The sequence below is a fragment of the Psammomys obesus genome, unplaced genomic scaffold, assembly GCF_907164565.1.
Source record: "Psammomys obesus unplaced genomic scaffold, mPsaObe1.curated_primary_1811, whole genome shotgun sequence".
Taxonomy (NCBI): domain Eukaryota; kingdom Metazoa; phylum Chordata; class Mammalia; order Rodentia; family Muridae; genus Psammomys; species Psammomys obesus.
Genome location: NW_026593931.1, coordinates 201330 through 210596, shown reverse-complemented (window position 1 = coordinate 210596; position 9267 = coordinate 201330).

Sequence of the window (9267 nt, the reverse complement as noted above, 5' to 3'; positions counted from 1 at the left end):
CTCCTAGTGTTTCCACCACCTCCCGAAATAGCATCCGAAGCTGGGGACCCAGACTTCAACACTTGAGTCCACGGGGACTCTTCCGATGCAGCCAGAACAATTGTGTTTGATGAAACATTTATTGGGCATCTCCTGAGATGTCTGTTTCTCACTGTGCCTAACAGTCTAGTGAGTTGCACTGATCAATTTTGTAATGGTTCGTGCTGCTTTCTCTAGTTTGTCTTTAAGTTTGTCACAGTGGATTATTTTCATATTTTGCTGTATTTCTTTTGCTGGGAAGTGAGATTTCTCGGGTTCTACATAATTTACCTTTTAAGTTTCTTGAGTACTTGGTGGTTCTTTAGAACATTATTTTGCCTTGATATATTTAGATGTCCCCATTCTCCTTCTGTGAGGCCAGTGGGGTAAACTGTTCTTTACCATGTTTTCTCTTCTGGCCTCTTTCGCATGACACCTCTGATATGTCACCAAGACTTTTAGTCTTCTTCCTTTAGTCAGGGCCAGGGCTACCACTGTGGCTATGGAAGCAATGGGAAGACCTGGAGCAGGGGCAGGGGCTGGGGAGAAAGTCCTGGTTTCCCAGCCAGGAGAGGCTGAGTCACTTGCAGTCTGTGTGAACCTGATAAGTCTATCTCCCTGTATGGACCCTTTTCATTTTTCCCAGAGAAAGACAGGCTCCAAATGGGTGCCCCCTAGCTCACCCACTTCATTATCTTGAGCCTGGCTCTCAACCCCAGGCCTGGGGGGAGACAGAAGGCCTTTGAGCTCAGGCTGGCACGCAGGAGGGCCTGAGTCCTGGGCTACCAGAGTGTCAAAGAGAGAATGCTTTGAAGAGGCCCCGCCCTTCCTGGGGCTAAGGCTCAGCTCCTGTCATCCCTGAGGGATTCCGGGTGGTGGGACAGGGGTATTCTTGCCAGCTACTTGTTGTGTGTGCTTTCTTCTTTCCTTCACCCCCTCCCCCAATTCGTTTCCTCCGCAGCCCCTTGTATGAGCTTTACTAGGGCTACAGAAAGAGGCACTGTTTGGTCTGTGGCCAATACAAACTCCTGCTCTGGAGCCTCTGTCCCCTACTTGAGACTTGATTACGAGCAATCAATCTGAGCATGGGAACCACTCTTGAGTGACCCACAGCCCCTGACTCTGCGATGCTGGTCACCACCCTGGCCATTGCTGTGTGCACAGCTCAGTCTCACCAAAGGAAAATGGGACTTAGCACCGAAACTCTTCCCTGATTCGCTCCCTCTAGACCAATGGTTCCCAACCTCCCTAGTGCTGTGACCCTTTAGTACAGATCCTCATGTTGTGGTGAGTCTTAACCACAAAATTATTTTCACTGCTACTTCATAACTGTGATTTTGCTACTGTTATGAATTGCTGTGTAAATACTTTTGGAGACAGGGTTTGGCCAAGGGGTCACGACCCCTAGGTTGAGAACTGCTGCTCTATACCCTAAATACCACATACGGAAGCATTTGTTTCTGCTCCCCAGGCTAGCTGTCGCCCGTCCCCTAGTCCTCAGTTCCTCCCTGATGTTTGGCTCCTCTCTCCTGCCTCAGACCTCCCAGCATTCAGAGCAGACTTTCCAGTGCCCAGCAGGGTCCACATTAGTTAGTGGCTCACTGAGCATGGCTCCACAGGAATGCTGTGTGGGTCTCTGCTCCCACTAACCCTCATTTATGGGCAAGAAAAGTTCTACTGCTATGGATGAAGAAGGGATTACCACATGACCACTTAAGTTACATGAGGTTTCTTGCAAAACCTCAGCCTCAGGGCTACTAAGTTCCATGGCCATCTTTCTACTCCCAGGAAACCTCTGGGGAAGTCCCACGTGGGAGGGGAAGGAGATGTGGGGCAGAGCAGGGGCACAGACCGTGGTCAAGCAGGTGGCAGTGGAACAGGAGAGGTGGCCATCTCGAAAGGGACAGGGCCAAGGGCCACTTTTGGGTTGTATAGAAAGGGCTAACCTGACATTGGGGCCTTTCTCTCTCTCTCTCTCTCTCTCTCTCTCTCTCTCTCTGTGTGTGTGTGTGATGAAGATGTTGAGACAGGTCTGCTTGAGATTTTGGAGGCAGAACCAGCAAGAACAGTGGAGAGAAATATCAAAATGGCCTGTGGGTTCATGGCCTTTTGCTGAGCTGGGGGAGAAAAAGAGGAGAAACAGGCTTGGTGTGGCCAGAAGAATCTCAGGCAGGAGGTGAGTATCTTAGGGCTCCTACTGCCGCGACAAAATATCATGACCAAAGCAACTCGAGGAGGAAAGAGTTTATTTGGCTTACACATTCACATCACTGTTCATCATCCAAGGAAGTCAGGACAAGAACTCAAACAGGGCAGGAAGCTGGAGGCAGGAGCTGATGCACAGGTCATGGAGGGCGCTGCTTACTGGCTTATTCCTCATGGCTTGCTCAGCCTGTTTTCTTATAGAATCCAGGACCATGATAGCCTGGATTCTATAAGAAATGGATGGTACCACAAGTAATGGGTTAGGGGGTGGACCCTCCCTCATCAGTGACTAATTAAGAAAATGCCCTACATTTTAGTGACCTTATCATACTATTTAAGAATTCTCTTTAATGGCTTCCTGTTTCAGTTGTTACTTTCAGGGGATGGGGCAGGTGGGAATAGGGGTTGTTACAGAAGTCTTTCATGTCCCTCTTTCTCAACTGTGCATCTTCTATCATTGATATCACTACACAAGCAGCTTCCTTGCTTTTTACAGTAGGGTTTCTGGTGGAGGTGCCGCAGGGGATGGACTCAGTTTTCTTTAAGGGGCTGGCCACTGAGAGTTTGACCATGCTCCAGTGAATATACAGACAACACAAATCAAACTTTTTGTTTTTGCAGGGGGTGGGCAGGTCATAAGGGTGGACATGGAAGGATGGGGAAGTGATTTGGGGTATATGATGTGAAATTTCCAAAGGATTAATAAAAATATTATGTTAAAAAAAGAAAAAGAAAATCCCCTACAGTTGGAACTTCTGGAGGCGTTTTTTTGATTAAGGTTTCTCTCCTTTCAAATGACTCTAGTTTTTTGACAAAAAAACTATATACAATAGGCCTGGGGATGGGTGGGATTTGGGAATAAATCTCAGCCATAGATGCTTTCCCAGATCTGGGAGGAGATGGAAAGACTTGGCCATCTCTGCACGGTTGAGACATCTTGTCCCCGGCTGTCCCTCAATCCTGGATTTCCAGGTGACTCTGGTCAGGCTCACTCTTCCCTTCCATGTCCTCTGGAAGGTCAAAGATCATGTGATCATGCCTCGGTGCCAGTGTGCAACACTGACCACTGAGTGTGCTTGCGTCAGCTGAACTGCAGCCCACAGGAGCACCACTGGCCACACATGGAATCTCACATACTGCTCCTTGCCTCCTCACAGCGAGCCCACTTCAGAAAAACACTCATTGTGAGGCCATTTGGACCAGCAGATAATTAGCAAGCACAGGACAGAGAGCTCTGCAGCCACCATTCAGCTCCCCTCACAGCAGCCTCTATCCCTGGTGGGGGTGGGGGTGGTCTATAAGTTGACAGCTTCTGCTGCTACAGCCTAGGAAATGGGGGGATAGATTTGTTCTGACCACATGGCCAGCAGGACTCCACTGTGCCCAAGAGCAGACCAGGCTCCTACCCAGGCTCTGTTGTCAGGTTTTCCTGGTCCCTAGCTGGGTCATGGCCTCAGCCCTCCCCTGCCTGCCAGACTACCCTTGCTCTGCAAACTGTCCCTCTGAGCAGAGTCTCCTGACACCTTCTCAGATTGACATCATGAGGCAATGTCCTTCTCCCCGATTCATATCAGCAAGTAAATGGTGTCACCAAGCCTTGAACCCAGTGATATCATCCTTGATCTCTCAGTGAAGGTGGGGCCAGGCCAGGGGTCACCATTTTAAACTTACTTCATAGTTACCAAACATTTAGAGGTGACACTCTGAGACCCTACAGAGACTTTCCTGCCCATTCTTATATCCACCCCTTGCCTGCAGCTCCTGTTGGACAGCTTGTCCTTCATCCCTTCCATATTTATTAATGGGAACTGCTCAGTGGGGAAGAGTTAAATAATAATTAAGCCACACGCCAACCAGCAGAGCGCGGAGGAAGAGCAAAGGCTGCTCAGTCACTGTTTAACCGGCACTTCTCTCTGCTCCTGACCTGACCCTTGGTTGCCTTTGCCCTCACTGGCTCTGCCCCATCTCTGCTGCCGAGGTCAGCAGCCTGGCCTAGGCCCTGCAGGGCCTTCAACACAGCTTCTCCAGAGGCAAGATCCAGCTTCTTCCCTCCTTCTGAGCCCCTCTGCTCTTTGTCCTGCCTGAGAGGAAACCTCTTCTCAGAGCTCCCTGTCCAGCTCCTGGTGCCCCGTAAACACTCACCACAGATTCACACACATGCCTGCACTTGTTTAAAGATACACATTCACACATTTATACAAGCATGCACAGACACACATGTGTTCATTCTTAGACACACACACACATACTCACATATACTTATACATATATAATTAGCCATACACATATGCACACATACACGCACATATACATATACAAACATGTAGACATATCCATCCATCCATTGATTCACTTGTGGCCACACGCATACACGCATACACACATGTATGCCTTTAGGCATCACAGACATACATACACAGCTACACACACACACACACACACACACACACACACACACACACACAATTGAATTCCCCATTTTTGCTCCTGGTAGTAAATGCTGACAGTGACATGCTGGTCCTCTGCAGCTCACTTGGTGCTCAGTGCAGCTGGAAGTACAGGTGTTGCTGGCCTGGTTCCCCGGGAAACTCCTCCTGCTCTCCAGGAACTGGAGTGGCTGGAGTCTTTGGCCTACTCACTGTACTACTACAATCACCCAGGGTCTGTCCCATCCTCATCTAGCTGCCCTCTCCTCCATCCAGAGAGGTGGCCAGCTTCAGATGTCTGCCAACCAGAAGTGATGCCTGTGCCCTGACGGAGAGGGTCTCTGTTCAGCCAAGCGTTAGCTGTGATTCTCAACAGTCTCCAAAGACACACTATGCACTTGTAAAATGCAACTTCAGCAAGATTAAGTGACGCCAGTTCACCAAGAACCTTGCCCTCTGTGTCTGCTTACCCTCAATGATGTTTCACTAGGTCCCTCATCCTCCACCTCCAAGTGATGTCTGCCCACCTGGCCTGGCTTCAGCAAGAATTCTAGGTCAGAATGACCAGAATGCCTCACTCCTGAAGTCTCTCATCATTTTTCACCTGCTGATTCTGCCTTTGGGGTGTCTTTTCCCCTTGTCATGGTCCCTGTTCCTACTGTAGTGGCCTTGTAACAGGCCTGGCAGAAATGAAGCCATTCTAAAGAGACACTGTGTCACTCAATCTGACTTTTGGGGTCCCCTAAAATGAGAATTTTCACCGGAATCTCATGCTGGGAGTAGGAAAGGGTCCCAGACAGAGGGGAACCTGTCTGCCAGACAGAGATTTCTCCCAGTTCTAACAGTTTGCCAGACCGCCTTATAGAATGAGACTGCTGCCCCGACGATACTCAGTCAACGGTGGGCAAGGCTATGCTTTGACTGGCAAGCTTAGATGTGCACATCCTGGGCCTCTATTTAGACTTTCAGGACTGGGAAGATGGACTTGAGAGGGTTCCTGCCCTGGATCTGTGTTCTGTCTGTCTTTTTTTGCCCTGTGTCTCTTTGTCTGTTTTTCGAGACGAGGTTTCGCTGTATAGCCCTGGCTGTCTTGGAACTTGATTTGTAGACCAGGCTGACCTCAAACTCACAGAGACCCATCTGCCTCTGCCTCCTCAGTGCTGGGTCCAAAGGTGTCCATCACCAAGCCCGTCTGATCTCTTTTCTCTTTCTAATGTGACCACATTAAATAAATCTCCTTAATTGAAATCACATTAAATAAAATTCGACTTTTTGAAAATGGGCTTCCTGAGGTTAGATGGATGCATCTAACTTGAGGCACAGGTTGGGACTCCCCAAGTTTAATAGCTTTCTGACGGTGTCTTCACAAGATTACTCTGTCATTTACAACACACCACAGACCACGGCACTGTGCTGCTCATGGGTTGTGATTCTCAGCCTGAGCATTCAGAAATGCCCCCAGCTTTGCTCTCTCTGTGTTAAGTCTGTGTGCATTTCTACTTACTCCGTGTTCAATACTTAAACAATATTTATGTCAGTCCCTGCCTTCCTGCAAGGCCTTGGGATTGCAGGCCTGACCTTGAGACTTTGATTCCACTCTCTAGTGTAGTTTGGATGCTGAACATTCATTCATCTAAAAGCTTGTATTTTAAAGGCTTGTTTCTAGCTTGGCAGCATGATTAGGAGATGTACAAACGGAGGGACAGTGGCAGATCTGAAGAACCCTGGTGGTGAGTCCTTGAAGGGGAATGAGGGACCCCGATCTCTTCTCCTTTTTCACTTCCTGGCAAAGGTCGGCACCATCGCCCTGCAGCCAGTCCTTGCTATGAGCTGTTTTGCAATGAGAGCAACTGATCATGGCCCTAAACCTCTGAAATCAAGAGCCAAGATAAATCCTTTATCAGTTGATTATCTTGGGTATACAGGAAGCCAACAGACTCTCTAGCCTTCTTCAAAGTTCTGAAACCACAAGAGATGTGATCTGAAGAGACTGAAAATTGTCCAGGAAAGCAGACAGCACCCCCAAACCAGATCATAGATTCGATATCAATACCTGATATTGATATATTTAAGGTTTTAAAAAATCCTCTTGGTTCACTGGCTATATTGTATGTGTCCAGAATTTTGTCTATTTCTTCTAGATTTTATAATTTATTAGTATACAGCTTTCCTAAATAATCAAACCCTTTGAAATTCTGTGAATTTTCCCAAAAAAGAAAAACCCAGACCTGATGGTATCATAGCTGGATTCTACAGACAAGCTTTCCACAATACCTCTAAAATTATTCTGCAGAGGGAGCCTTCCTTCCACAGGCTGGATTTACCCTGTTACCAAAACTTGACAAAGGTATAACAAAACTAGAAAACTACAGACCCCTGGACAGCAGTGGTGCACGCCTGAAATCTCAGCACTCAGGAGTCAGAGGCAGGCGGATCTCTGAGTCTGAGGGCTGCCTGCTTCACAAAGCCAAGTTTCAGGATAGTCAGGGTTGCACACAGATAAACCCCATCTAAAAAGCAAAAGAGAAAGAGAGAAAGAGAGAGAACTACAGAGCTATAGACATGGCAAAAGGGATCTGGGATCCCACGTGTACAAGATTGAAATCAGATCCTTACTTTTTACCCTGAGCCAAAGTAAACTCAAAATACCCCAGTATCTAAAAGTACCATGGAAAAACAGAGGGAAAAGATGTCAAAATATTGACACAGCAGCAATTCTCTGAGAAGGGTTTCGAAACACAGAAGAAGAAGAAGAAGAAGAAGAAGAAGAAGAAGAAGAAGAAGAAGAAGAAGAGACCCAAGATAGTAAACAATGGAAAGAAATTCCATAGAAAGAAAGCAGATATTTTCCAGACATTCATAGGAGAAAGCATTATTATCTAGAATGTATAAAGAATCTCAAAAAGTCAACAACAACACAATAGGCAAATTGCCAGATCTGATGTAATCTCAGCTCAGGAGGCTGGGGCAAGAAGATTGTGAGTTTTAGGCCAGCCTGGGCTACATAGTGGAACTGTGCCACACACAGACAGACACACATACAGAGAGGGTGTGGTTCTGAAAATATGAAATTCAGGTGGCCAGTATCAAACACGCTTAATATCACTAGCCACCAGGAAAACACAAAATCACAAAGAGATTCTGGACCAAAAGGAATCCTTCCTCAATTCATCATTGGTCAGAATGAGAAGTTATTATGGAAAATCATGTGTAAAAACCTTGAAGACTAAAAATAAAACTGTCATATGATTTGGCTCTCCCACTTCCGGATATTTATCTAGAGAAAACTAAGCTGGCATATGAAAGAGATATCTTTGTGTCCATTTCTATTGCTGCTCTACCCATAGAGCTAAGTCATGGAGTGAGCAGAAGTACCCGCACAGACGAATAAAAATAAAAACGTAGACAAGGGAGTGCTGTCCAGTGCTATGGCTTGAAGATTGTCCTAATTTGCTTTCCATGGCTGTGATAAAAACTGACCAAAAGCAACTTGGAGATGCGTTGTTTCAACTCCAGCTCAGATAACAGTTCATCACCTTGGGGAAATCAAGGCAGGAACCTGAAGGCTTGCTCAGCCCGCTTATAGCACCCAGGACCACCTGTCCAGAGATGGCACTGTCCAGGGGGACGGGGCTGGACCCTCCCACATCAGTCATTAACTAATAACTGCCCCATAGACTGGTCTGCAGGCAAATCTGGTGGGGGCATTTTCTCAGCCCAGGTTCTCTCTCTTCCCAGTGACCTTAGCTGTGCCAAGTTGACAGACAGACAAACAAGCAAACAAACTACAGCCAGCATGAATATAAAATGTCTTCCCATAGGCTCATGGTGGCACTTTCCAAGGAGCTTGTAAGAACTCTGGGATCTAGTGGAGGAAGTGGGGTACTCCAGTGTGCCTGGGAAGGTCATATCAGGTCTTCCATCCCTTCCTCTGCTTCCTGTCCTCCGTGATTTGAGCTGCTCTGCCACACCTGTCCCCTCACGTTGGACTGAACTTTCTAAGCCAAGAAAGAACCTCTCATCAGCTAGGTTCCTCTCTTAGGAATCTGGCCACTGAGAGCAAGCAGTTCATTCAGCCATAAAAAAGAAGGCAATATTCACTTACAGGAAACTCATGAACTGGGAAAAAAACATATTAAACAAAATAATCCAGATACAACGACAAGCTGGGTATGTTCCCTCTCAGGCATGAAACCTTGTACATGAGCAGAATTACTAGGAACCAGGGGTGGGGGCACATCTGGAAGGATGGACAAGGTCAATGTGGGATATAGGAGTATATGGAACCATCACAGCAAATCTTCCCCAACCACAGAAAGCAAACAGTCAAGGCAATGAAAACATAACCCACAGAATGGAGGAAAACATTGCAATTCATGTATCTAGCGAGGGGTTTTAGAAATGGCTGGAAAGATGGCTCTGTGGTTAAGATGGTTAAGAGTCCATACTGCTCTTGCACAGGACCTGAGCCTGGCTCCCAGCGCCCACACTAGGTGTCCCAATCACTTACAGCTCTAGCTCCAGGGGATCTGATGAGCTCTTCTGGCACCACACATACATGGTGGACATCCATAAACACAGCCAAACGCTCATTAAAATATCACTGAAGTCTATACTT